The following is a 12817-nucleotide window of genomic DNA, read 5'->3' as shown; positions in this document are numbered from 1 at the left end:
CTAGATAAAGCAGCCAGAAATGCCTCATGTACTAGTACAGTCCTCCATTCAGTGACAGGGCTGGCTGGACAATTCCATACAACTCTCAAGTTCTGTCAGATCCTCAGCAGCATTAAGGATGAACGAAAGAGGAGTTAAAAACATAGTGTGCAGTTACAGACAATGAATGAATATATGTTTTATATGTCTTCGTTATTTCAGTAAGCGCATTGGCTGTTCACTAGCGTAGTACAACCCACAGGTTTGCCACAGGTAAGTTTTAAGAGATATAACAGGAAATATTTCAAGTTTGGAAGTATTTTTCTTTTTTAGAGGGTTTTTTAAATGCAGTGGATTCTGAGTGATGAGTACACAGTAGCCCTCCCTTGAATTCTAGAATGCATTCTGGAGTGGAAGAGAGAACAGTGTGACCAGAGTAATGTGTCCATGAAGTGATGTCTTGCACACTTGCTCACCAAACCTGCTATGGCTCCCTGAACCTCTGCCTCCAAATAAGCTGCAGGACCTTGTCTGCCTCTGCCCCTCTCTTGCTGGACTCCAGAATGTGGCTCTGCCCACTCTGCTCTAAGGCAGACTCTGCCCAAGCTCTGGACCTCAGGAACTCCCTGGGGACTATACCCTCTTTTACTGTTGTGATAGAAACCAACTGTCTCATCATTAGTGACAAAAACCAGCCCTCAGCAGCTCACCTGTGGTGCCATGAGTATGGAGAGGGCTGTGAGAGAGGTGGGCCCACATACCCACCTCCTAGGAAAACAGAGCGCTCTCAGCCACTCCCCTCCTACCCAGCTCCTGCCTGTGTGCTGGCTACCTCGTTTTCATGTCCTGGGTAAGGTACAGGCATGGGCACCAGGAAGTCTGGAGACACTGTCTTGCATCTTGGAGTAGGGGAAACAGCCTCTCTCTTCCTCCCCGTGTTGTGAAAAGCCCCAAGGAAGGATGTGTACTGGCCCAGCCAGGTGCTCGTGCCCCGCTGGGACAAGTCCTGATAAACAGGGCCAGGTACTTGGTCAAGCTAGGCATATGCTGTGGCCAGGAGTGCAGGCTGCTTTCATGTCTGCCCCCGTCCCTTCCTCCATAGTCATGTGGAATGTGAAAGAGATGAGGCTGGAAAAGAAAGGAGAAAGGAAGTTGGTGATGTTGCCAGAACAAGATTGGAAGGGATGCTTTTCCCAGGAAAACAACTGCCCAGGACAATGTTTCATTTCTCCTTTAGTACTGTGTCCTCCCCCCCCCCTTTTTTTTCCTTCAGTATTTAAATATGTGCAACCATATCTCATTAAAAGTAAATACTGATCATTGAAAATGCAATGGTAGTTCTCTCTTAACTATGCTTTTCCAGCCTTTTCCTTTTCTTAACAGCCAAATCTACTGAGCAAATAGTTTGTGTATGTAATTTGCTGGCCACTTCTCGGCTCATGGAAAATAGCTTCCTTTAGCCCAAAGGTTCTTAACCAAGGACAGCTCTGCACCCACCTCCTGGACATTTGGCAACGTCTGGAAGTAATTTTGGTTGCCACACTGGGAGGGTGCTGCTGGCATCTAGTGGGTGGAGGCCAAGGATGCTGTAAACATGCTAACTACACAGGTCAGCCTCCCAAAAACACAAAACAAGGGACTGAACAGCCCCAAATACTATTAGTGTCAAGACTGAGAAATCTCAGACCCTTCTCCTAGAGCTATCTGCCTTATTCCTGATTGCCTTGCATATTTTTTTGTAGACTCCCTGATCAACCATCCAAACTCTTAGCTGATGCTGAAATAACAACCACCACCAAACGAAGAAAAAAGAAACACACACACACACACACACACACACACACACACACACAAAAAAAAAAAAACAACCTTGCCATTTATTGAGCATTTACCATATGCCAGGCAGTGGGCTCAGTGTGTTTTCATGCAGCTGCCATATCTAATCCGCACAAAGAAATTCAAAAATAGGGACTGTTATTGTAGTAAAAATCATAGGCCTGTCTCTCAGGGCAAGCCAAGATTCAAGCTCAAACTATCTGTTCCAGGGACTGTGCCTTTAACCACTAAGCTGTAAAGGCCCCATCACCCCTGGAATCCTCACTGTCTCCACCTAGGAGCTATGATGACAGGTTTCCTTCTTCCTCCTCCTAGACAGACTCTTGGACATCAGCACATTCCAGAAGTGAGCATGTCCTGACCCCAGGCCCAGTTCTCTGCAGGCTGCAGCACCCTCACTGTGTGCTCCCAGCTCCCCCTTCCTCCCCCAGGTTTTCCTCCCCAAAGGGAGAAGAGCTTGGCATTGTGTGAAGCAGGGATCCAGGAGGAAGTGGGAGAGGGAGAGAGAGGAACCCGTATTTCTCTAGCATGTTTTGAAACAGTGATGACAAATACGCTATAGGGAACTCAAATGAAACGTTAAAAGTATATCCGTTTATATCACTTGGAAGCAAACAAAAATTCTAGCACTGGGGCTGGCATTCCATCAATAGAGGCTGCATTCTGCACAGCCTTTTGGGATGGTCACCAAGCACAGGAGCCTGTTCAAGCCTCAAGAAGTCCAGCGCTTGCCAAACTCAGGTGACAGGATCTCCTTTTTGTAGCTTATTGATTAACAATAATTGAAATATATATTGAAAAGTAATATTCTAATTACTATTGTTATAATACAAAAATAAATCAAAATACACAAAATACATATCACACACACACACACACACACACACACACACACACACACTAGCAACGAGTATACCTACTGTCCAGATCTTGGCTTCTCAATACCACATTTGATAGAAGGAATTGACTCTCTTTGAAGAAATGACTGATTCCAGGATTAATACAAGGAAAATAAAACATCTTGTCTAAGGAAGTCCATAAGATGGAGACACATCAAAGGACACTGAACCAGCTTAAAAAAGCTTCTGTTGGCCAAATTTAGTACAATTGGGGCATCAAAATAAATAATTATAGTCATACTAGAGGCCCAGTGCATGAAATTTATGCACTGGGTAAGGGGGGGGGGGGTTCCCCTCAGCCCAACCTGTGCCCTCTCACAGTCCAGGACCCCTTGGGTGATGTCCCTCTGTTGGCTAAGGCCCACTCTGTGGGGATCAGGTATAAGCCAGAAATCAGACATCCCTCTAAGTCTGGAACCCCTCACTCCTTACCACCCTCCTGCTCGCTGCTCCTTAGAGCTACCAAGGAGATGGGAGAGGCTCCCACCCCTGCCACTGTGCTTGCTAGCCATGAGCCTGGCTTCTGGCTGAGCAGCACTCCCCCTATGGGAGCACACTGACCACCAGGGGGCAGTTCCTTCATTGAGCATCTGTCCCCTGGCTGCCAGTGCGCATCATAGCCACCAATTGTTCTGGTCATTTGCCATAACAATTTTTTATGCTTTTATTACATATTTAAGCTTTTATTACATAAAAGATAACATAACCCCGTCAATAAAATAGGTAACCGCCTTTCAATACTAATATCCTTAATAAATAAATACATTGACTGTTTGATGAAGAAATATTTTCATAGTACCTCCCTATTCCCAAAACTCATTACAGAGTGGGGGAAAAGTTACTTTACAGTAGAGAAGACTGACTGGCAGGCAGCACCCTAATTGAATGAATGAAGTGAAATCAGTCTGAATGGAGCAAATCAAAAACATGAGCCACTTGATAAGGTGCCCCGACCAGGAAACATGACTTTAGTGATACTCTTTTCCAAAGATACTGTACCTGAATTTGATCATGAAGAAACATCAGATAAACCCCAATTGAAAGGAGTGGTAAATCAAAATCTTTGTCAATGTAACAAACATGTAGAGAATTTTTATAAAAATGTATTTGAGCCAAACTTGAGATACACCTGAAGCAAGATCTCAACAGACTGAGACAAATGCTTCAGAGAGTAACAGTTTACACTTTCTTTCATGCATTTGAGACTAAGGAGGGAACTTAAGAAAGGTTATCTGAAGTCAGGCTGATGTGACTCAATGGTTGAGGGTCAGTGGTTGAGGAGGTCATGGTTCAATTCTTGATCAGAGTATATACCTGGGTTATGGCCTCTATCCCCCGTGTGGGAAATGCAGGAGTCAGCTGATCATTGATTCTCATCATTGATGTTTCTTTCGCTCTCCCTTCCTCTTTGAAATCAATAAAAATATATTTTAAAAAAGAAAAAGATTACCTGAACTTGAACTTGGGAGGAAGCAATGCAGGGATGGGATTACAGATAGTTAAGATTATGTGCTCTCTTGAGGATGGTTAAGGTTTATTTCAGAGGTGTGTTAACATAGATGCACAGAAACAATGGACAGAACTTGCTTAAGGCAAAGTAAACCTTTTACTAACAAATTATATGCCTCAGGCATGACTACCCAGCATGACCTGCCCAATTACAAATGTATACTCAGGTCACTCTGAGAGGTTACTTTCCATAGAACCCCATTTTTCATCCACAGCTTTAAGATTATGGAAGACCAAAAAACTGAGGATACATTCCAGACCAAAAGACATGACAAATAAAAGCAACACATGATTAATTCTGACCTGGATCCTTTTCCCCAAAGGAAATTTCTGGACATTTGGCAAAACCTGAATGGGACTTGGGGATTCTGTCATAGTAATGTATCAGTGCTAGTCTCCTGATTTTGATGATTATATTGTCTTTACACATAAGACTGTTTTTATTTGTGGAAAATACTGCTAAAGTGTTTGGACTAATGGACAATCTGGTCAGCCACCTACTCTCTAACGGTTCTTAAGACATTTTCTTTTGTCTGACTAAGAATCTGAAAGTATTGCTGGAATCAAAATTTTATTCTTTGAGGATGAGTGTTTAGCCAAAGAAAGCTCTTCTTGGCTATCTTCAAGAGGAAATAAAAGATGTAGCCTATCTCCCCCTCTTCCCTTTCGAAAGAGTCTGGAGATGTGAGATACCCAGAAACACAGAAGAGAGAAAGAAATTCATTGAGATGAAAAATCAAAGCTGTTTACATGTTAATTACTCATGGAGCTCTATGTGTGGGCCATTTGGGAAGCCAGAAGTTAACTTCCCAGGAGAAATACCAACCTCATGGACTTACTGCAATGTCTCTAAGAGACTTCCACAAATTCATTATTCCGTGTGTTCCTCCAACAGTCCATGAGGGCAGAATGTACAGAGAATGGGAATCTCATTCCACACAGTAGGAAACAGTACCCTGGAAGTGACTAACACCACTGATCTGGCAGATAATGGTTCATAGAACCAAACCAACAACTGTCTGATTCCAAGAGCCTTTTAAGTTTACCCACTGCCTTCCAAGATATGTGTCAGATAGAGACTCCCTCCCTGAAAGAAATATCCATGGTTTTCTGCTGTATGGCTCAGTGTTTGAGCATCGAACCATGAACCAAGAGGTCACTGGTTTGATTCCCTGTCCAGGCACATGGCTGGGTTGTGGGCTCCATCCCCAGTAGGTACCATGCAGGAGGCAGCCAATCAGTGTTTCTCTCTCATTGAAGTTTCTATCTCCCCTCTCCCTCTCTCTAACAAAACATATTTTTACATAATGGTGTAGCAATAGTCAGTCCATACGTACTGCCATCATTCCCTCCTCTTCCCACATATCCTGCATTAGCTTAATACATGTTGGAGTACTTTGTCCTGTTTTTTCCTATATTGAAATGTAAAGGCAATCTCATTTTTGTTGAAGCCTATGGTTCTAATTCCAGATATGGAGGTGGAAAGTGGGGTTGCAAAAGCCTTCAATAAGGTAGTATATTAGTCCGCTGGTCCTGGAGCACTCACTGCTCTCAGGTACCCCACTCCCTTCCTGTCCCGAAACCTCCCACCTCCAGATCTTGAGATGATGAGATCCTTCTTCCTTTTTCAACCGCTGATACCCTGGTCTTACTCAACAACAGTTTCAAGTAGACAGGTTTGATCCCCCCACCCCCTTGCATTACCTAACTCTCCTTCCCTCCTTCCATTTTATTATCTTCATCCTTCATTCCAGTGCTAACAGTCAAAGATCGTTATTAGATTTCAAGCAACTTGTGTGGCTAGGAATTTATTAATTTCGCCCTTCGGCTACAGAAAACCAATAATGGTTATCAGAGAATTTTAAAAGAGAGTGAAAGGAGAGAGGGGTATGAGTTGGAGGTGGGGAAAATAAACAGGCACTCTCTAGGTCTGAGATGCTTTTAATGTCCAAAGACTCTCCCGTTTTCTCACAACAGGTTCCACACGAACTGTCAAGCAGCCTCAGGGATGAGAAAAAGCTTGATGAACAGGAGAGATTGCTGGGGGCTGGGGTGTTCATAAAAGGCTTCATGCAGGAAGGGTGGGGTGGGGAGAGTGGAGGGAGACAGACCCTCGTGGTTATAGAAAACGCAGGAAGGAACTGTGTGTGTTGATTACAGGACTGGTATCAGCACTAAGAATAATATGGAACACATTCTAAACCTCAGTGGATTTGTGGTCAATAGAAGGGAAGTGGCAAGAGGAAAGGAAGGAAGGGAGGGAGGAAGGAGGGGCCATGGATGTAGGCTAGAGTGGTAAAAATCAATAGATCTATAAGTAAGATTGTTTCTAAACTTAACTTTGGTTGTGTCTTAATTTTGAGTGCCTAGTTTTTCCCCACCTCCCACCAACATCACCCTCAGGAAAATTTCACACTTTTCCCTGGGAGACACTGACTATCTGCCTACTTGGCATTCACTCCCTCTTTCTTTGCTCATTGACCTGGGCGTGGTGCAAATAGGTGACTAGGGGGAAGGGAAGCCCCATCCCTTTCTAAGAGCTCCATTATGATGTGTCCAAACTGTTGTAGGTGGCAGAGTTGGTACCAGGTCTCTGCCTGGTGGGGTCAGATCAAACCTGGGTCCTGAGTACAGCAACCTTACCTCAGTACATGGTTTCTGGTTAGGTAAGAATTCAGAGCCAAGACCCAAACTGGAAGAGGACATTTATTTGGTAAATCACAGAGGGAGAAGAAGTCCTGGATTTTATGATATAGGGAAGCAGCAAATCATGTTTTTATAGAGTAAGCCCATTTCAGCCATGCTTTGCTGCTTCTTCATGGTCAGGGCTTCCTGATGAGTACAGCACCTCCACCTGGTGTAGTCCAGTCCCTCGAGCAGCTCAGGTCTCCTCTCCAACCAGCATTGCCACCCTCTTTCTCTACATTTCAGCTGCACCGCGTTGTGTATGATCCGCAAACACATCCCGCTGCAGACATTCATATATTTGCCCATGCTTTCTCACTCTGTGTTCCCTCTCCTGTGTCTGAGGACAGATATATCCCAAAGCTAACTGAGATGTCACCTCCTCACAAACCCTTCCACCTCTGACCTGTGTGTCCTCAACATGGAGGTTAAGAGCATGGACTCTGGAGCCAGGGTGTCTGGATTGGAATTCCGGCTCCGCCACCTACTAATGCTCTGTGGCCTTGAGCATTCTGCCAAATCCTCTTCTCCTTCAGTTCCTCCCTATGTAAGTGGAAATAACAATAGGAACTCCCTTCCAGGGTAGTTTTAAAGGTGATATGAGCTCATATCTGTAAAAGCACTGAACACAATGCCCAGCGCAGAGTGAGCACCCACATAAATGTTGACAAGCATGGTTCTGTTTGTTTCTGCCTTCGCAATGAACAAGTGAGTCTGCAGGCCCCCGGAAGGAATTTGCTTTCTTCGTTCCTTTGTCTTTGGTACCAATCATGGAGCCTTGTGTTGCTGAAGCAAGGGCTTAAAGGAAAGCAAACCAAGCCCCGTGGGGTGGGATGACAGCAATGAAGTCAGATGGACAGAAATGGGATGCACGGGGATGGAATGCCACACACAGGCATGTGGGAGGCCGGCCAGCCTACCTGAAGCTGAACATGCTGTACAGAGCTACCCTCGCTTGCTGCATGCCATGTTCCATGTTTAGTGTCAGGCTGAAGGGATGGGGTTGATAGGGAAGCAGAGCTGAGCTGGATCCGCAGAACTGCACAATCACAAGTGGATCCAGAGGACAAATCTGCCTTTTTTCAATAACTTTTTTTGGAATCTAATTTACATACCAAAACACTCACCCCGTTTCAGTGTACATTCCAGTGGGTTTTGATAAGTTTACAGAGTTGTATAACCACCAGCAGAATCCAGTTTTAGAACAGAGGAATCTGGCTGCTGTAGCAGCATGGGGAGGTGGAGGGTGGGGAGGTGGGAGGAGAGAACTGAACACAGTCTTACATGAACAGGCACATTGGGCTTGGTCTTTACTCCGAGAGCTTATTCCTAGACAGTGTGGACCCTAACCCCTGCATCCCTACCCCACAGGTATACCAGGAGTCCTGGGCCCTTAGTCTCTCCCCTTCCCCTCAGGCCCATAATTTATTACATACTTTCCCCACTCATCCTTCCCTCCCATCTGTGAGCTCCTCAATGTTTAAGCTCCACCCAGTTCATACCTACTGGCAGCAGGACCTGGTTACACAGCTCAGGCATGTCATTAATTACAGTTCTGGCTGTGACTCCATTGTGGACATGTGCTGACATTCCTGTAGCACATATCCATCCAGGAGAGCATGCCAGGGTGAATGGAAGAAGTATAAGAAACACATCAGCTAGCTTTCCCACTGATTCAGCTGGAAAATGACTTTCACTGTCTCTGGAACAGCCTGCCAGCCTGGGATCTCAAACGGGAACAAGACTGTGCACTTGCAGCCTCCATAAGCCAATTCTTTATCATCAGTCCCTTTCTGCATACCTCCTACTGGTTCTGTTTCTCTGGAGGATCCTAACTAATGCATATAATTATATGAGATGGTGACATTCAGGGAAGCTGGGTGAATGGTATAGAAATTCTCTGTGCTTTGCAACTCTTCTCTAAACCTAAAATTATTCTAGAATGAAAAGATTAAAAATAAACAAGCCAGTCAGATGATTGTAATTTCCCAACAAGGGACTCTGAAGTCCTAAGAGAACACAGTGCTCACCACAGTGCTAAACAACTGCTATCCAGAGGCCTCTGTCCCAGATCCATGGCCTCAGCTGTCATTTTCCAGCTGAATCAGTGGGAAGACTAGCTGATGTGTTTCTTATTTCTTCCCTTCACCCTGGCACCTTGGAGCTGTGCCCTTTATGAGAGCAGGGATGGAATTTTGCTCCTCTCTCTGGCAGTCAGGTTAGGGCTCCTACACAGTAGGCTGCTACTAAAGACTTTTTTTAATGTAGTCAATTTGAAAAATAATATATATAAAAGAATGACAGGAATTATTTTATTTCTGTCTCTCTGAGATACAGTCAATTAATTTTTAAAAACATGTGAGTTTATGGTTTTGGGGGTGTTTTGTTTTGTGTGTTTTTTTGCGTTTGAGAATTAAATGTGTGATGAGCCCTTTGCTAAATAAGAGGGATGACAAACGAAAACAATGCAATCCCATCCTTAAATGGCTGACAACCCTGCAGAGGGCCAGAGAGTTGGGAAAGAATAACAGTAACGCATGTCTATTAAAATAAAAATAATTTGCATTGAATATTTACTATGTGTTGGCTACTCAACAAGATTTTATCTATCTTATCTCAGATCATCCTTAAATAAGGCACTGAGCTTGGTACTGGCATTGTCTTTATTATACCACATGAGACAGTCCAAACTGTGAGGTTAACTCACTGGCCCAAGGAAGCAATTCTAATTAAGTGCCAGAACTGGGATAAGAAGTCATGACTGGCCTGCCAGCACACCTGAACTTCTTACTACCTTGCTGTATCCTCTTTCTGAGTTGGAGCTACTTTTTTCACGCATCTGTCTTTTTTAATAGAGTTGTTACCTTAAGAGGAAGGGTCCCAATTATATTTCTCTTTGTTCCTTCAGATCTTAACATAGCTAGGCATATAATAAAGAACGCAAATGCTTGTTGGATTAGGGACATAAAGGCTTGTTGGATTAAGGAAATAAAATGAGGGCTGAAGGAATCCCTCCATGGGAATATTCTTTTTTTTTTTTTAATAGCAAGAACTATATCTCAGAGAGTTGATCAGTCCTCTTCTGGAATGATCCCCCTGTGTACTTAAAAGTAATGAATTGCCGTAAGTCTGAGGAAAACAACATCGAGGTAATGTATTGAGCTTCAGATAATGAGCTGTGGTTTGAGCCAATGGGTTGTCCTCAAGTGGGGCCGAGAACTGGCCTTGGTCTCCAGGGCTCTTTCCAATGAAAGGGGAGCAATGGATAAAGGCCTGAAAGCAGACTAATGTAAGCACTGACTGGGGAAGGGGCGGATTTCAGGAGCCCCAGGGGCCTGTAAAACTGCCACCACCCAGCTTCAGGGCAGTGCCAGCCATCTACCATGAGAAAGAAATGTCCCTATCTTTTGTGGACAAAAGGACCAACATGTCTGGGGAGGGGGTGGGGGCCTTGTTTGGGAGGATATATTGGGGAAGTGATAAGGTTAGCACCCTCTAGCTCATCACAAAACCTGGATTCTGTGCCAGCTTGCATTATTACATGACCTGGGGATTTGTCACCTAGCCAGCCTCCTGGGGTCTCCGCTTTCCTAGCTATAAATTGAGGGTTGTAATAGTGTCCTTGTGTGCTCCATCAACAGCGCTTTGTGAGATTGGGACGAGGTAAAAGTGACAGCGGATGTACAAAGTGCTCTTGGAGTGTATTAGCAGGGTGGTGCAGAAGTGAGCAGGAGTGACGGTGTTGAGGAATGCCAGTCATCCCTCTGTGACTTCAGTGCATGATGGAACAAAGGAAGGTTCCCTACTTCAATCTCCACGGACTTCAGTCTCCTCATCGATTAAAATCAGGATCCATGCCTGTCTCGTAGTTGCAGGGAAAACTGGCAATGGTGTGTGAGAAGAGCTTGGTGCAGGGCATGGTCTTCCTGCTGGTTCATACTCTGTGAGCTTCTTTTCCATGTATCTGCCTCCCCCATTAGACTGTGAACTTTCTGAGGCCAAATGTATGTATATATGTGTGAGTGTGTGTGTGTGTCTATATATATCTGTAGCTGAGTCTAGCACATTGTTTGACAATTCAGCACAAACAGTTATTTATCAAATGAATTAAGTACATTAACCAGGATCAACTAGGCAGCAAAATTTTTAATTTTTTAAAAAAATTTCAATTCCCTTTGTATCTTTATCTTGTCCTAACTTTACATTTCTTTCTATCCACGCTCCATTAAGTAAGGTAGTTGTTAATCATTGGAAATGCTCCTTTATTTATTCATTAAACCAACAGATTTTCAAGGAGGACCCACCTACTGGGTATGGGACTCTGAACGAGGAGGGGAGATAATTGATAGCGCCAGGAGATAAGGGACCAGGGTAGGGACAGATTTGAACTGTCTGGGATGTTGTTTCAGAGAAAAGTGGAGCCCCAGCTGGGATCCGAAGGGAACACTGGATACAGAAGGCAAAAGGGAAATCATAGCTGCCACACTCTGGGAACTGCAAGTCTTTCCAGACAGCTGAAGTGAGGGTTATGGCAGGGAGTGAGAGAAGATGGGGACAGGAAGTGAGGAGACAGAGGACAGAGGGGCGGTCCTTGAAAAGCCTGGTAGATTATATTCTGGGACCTTTTTTTTTCTTCCTTCCCCTGGGGCATGAAAAGATTGTAAGGAGGAGAGAGAACTATTGTGATTCTGGAACCATTATTCTGACTCAGTGTGGAAGATGGTACGGAGGGAAAGCAAGGTCACTGTCATAGAATTGGCTGAGCCCAACTTTCTTCTGAGTGATAATAGGCACATGTTTATACAATTACAGCAAATTAGAAATCCAGCTCACACAATGCAAACAGTGATGGGCCACTCACTCCTTTTCTATTCAAGGTCTCTAGAGTTTTATGAATGTTTCCCCACATCCAAGGACTGGTCCGGCCCCTACAGAGATTGGCAGGGCCCAACCCACGCCCCCCCCCCCCCCACACACACACACACCTCCGCTGATTATTCTTCTCTTATAAAGACTAAGCAAGGTGCCAGGTCATGGGCGGAGCTGTGCTAAACTAGAGCAAGGTGGAGATGGGATGCATCCATTTGTTATATGAAGCCCCCAGATTCACCTTCAGATCAAACAGCAGGGAAAGGCTGATGCCAAGGTGCTCAAGGACTGTCAGCAAATCCAGCCTTTACAGATGGAAAAGTCCTTGAAGAGTGAAATGTTTTCTGGAGAATGTCAGTTTTGTAACTGGTGATGTGCTGGATGTGTTTCCAGGTCTAATAGTCAAAGTGCCTGAGAGCATGGGTTTAGGGACCAGAGACCTGCTGGCCATTTCACCAGAGAATGAAATGAGGCCATGCAAGTACAGTGCTAGGTACCTGATCAGCATCCAGTAAATGTGGTTGTGACAGCGGTGGTAATTCCAGTGGCCCACAGCTTTGTGATGAGAACCCCAACCCCAACCCTGAGGCCAGAATATATCGGGATCAAATCCCCAGGCCCACCATTCACTAGCCCTGTGAGCTTGGGCCAGTTGCACAACATCTCTCACTCAATTTTTCTTCTGTAACACAGAGACAATTGTAGCACTTAACTAATAGGACTGATAAGAAGATTACATGTAGTGAATTATAATTGTAAAGTGGGAAGACAGTTCCTGAAACATGGTAAGTATAAATAAGCCTTAAATAAAAAACATAAGCTAACAGATGCTCAAAACAATGAGGTAGAGCATGTGTAACCCCAGATAAAAGAAGAATTGCTTCTTACTATGCAGATGAGGAGACTGAGACAGAGAAATCACACAAGTTGTCCCTGTCACACAGCCAGTAATGGAATGTGAATCCGATGGCAAGACTAGTGCTTGTGCTTGAAAGTTTTATTCTTTTCCTGGCTCATCTCAAAAATCCAGTTGTGACCTA

At 44.4% G+C, this 12817-nt stretch overlaps 1 protein-coding gene across 3 annotated transcripts in view; it reads left to right on the top strand.

The window, feature by feature from the left end:
* ASTN2 (astrotactin 2) overlaps positions 1-12817 on the top strand; it is a 700161-nt gene that overhangs the window by 343615 nt on the left and 343729 nt on the right. The gene's annotated exons all lie outside the window — the stretch shown is intronic.

This window comes from Pipistrellus kuhlii, unplaced genomic scaffold, assembly GCF_014108245.1.
Source record: "Pipistrellus kuhlii isolate mPipKuh1 unplaced genomic scaffold, mPipKuh1.p scaffold_m20_p_12, whole genome shotgun sequence".
NCBI classification, from domain to species: domain Eukaryota; kingdom Metazoa; phylum Chordata; class Mammalia; order Chiroptera; family Vespertilionidae; genus Pipistrellus; species Pipistrellus kuhlii.
This window is presented reverse-complemented; position numbering and strand designations above follow the sequence as displayed.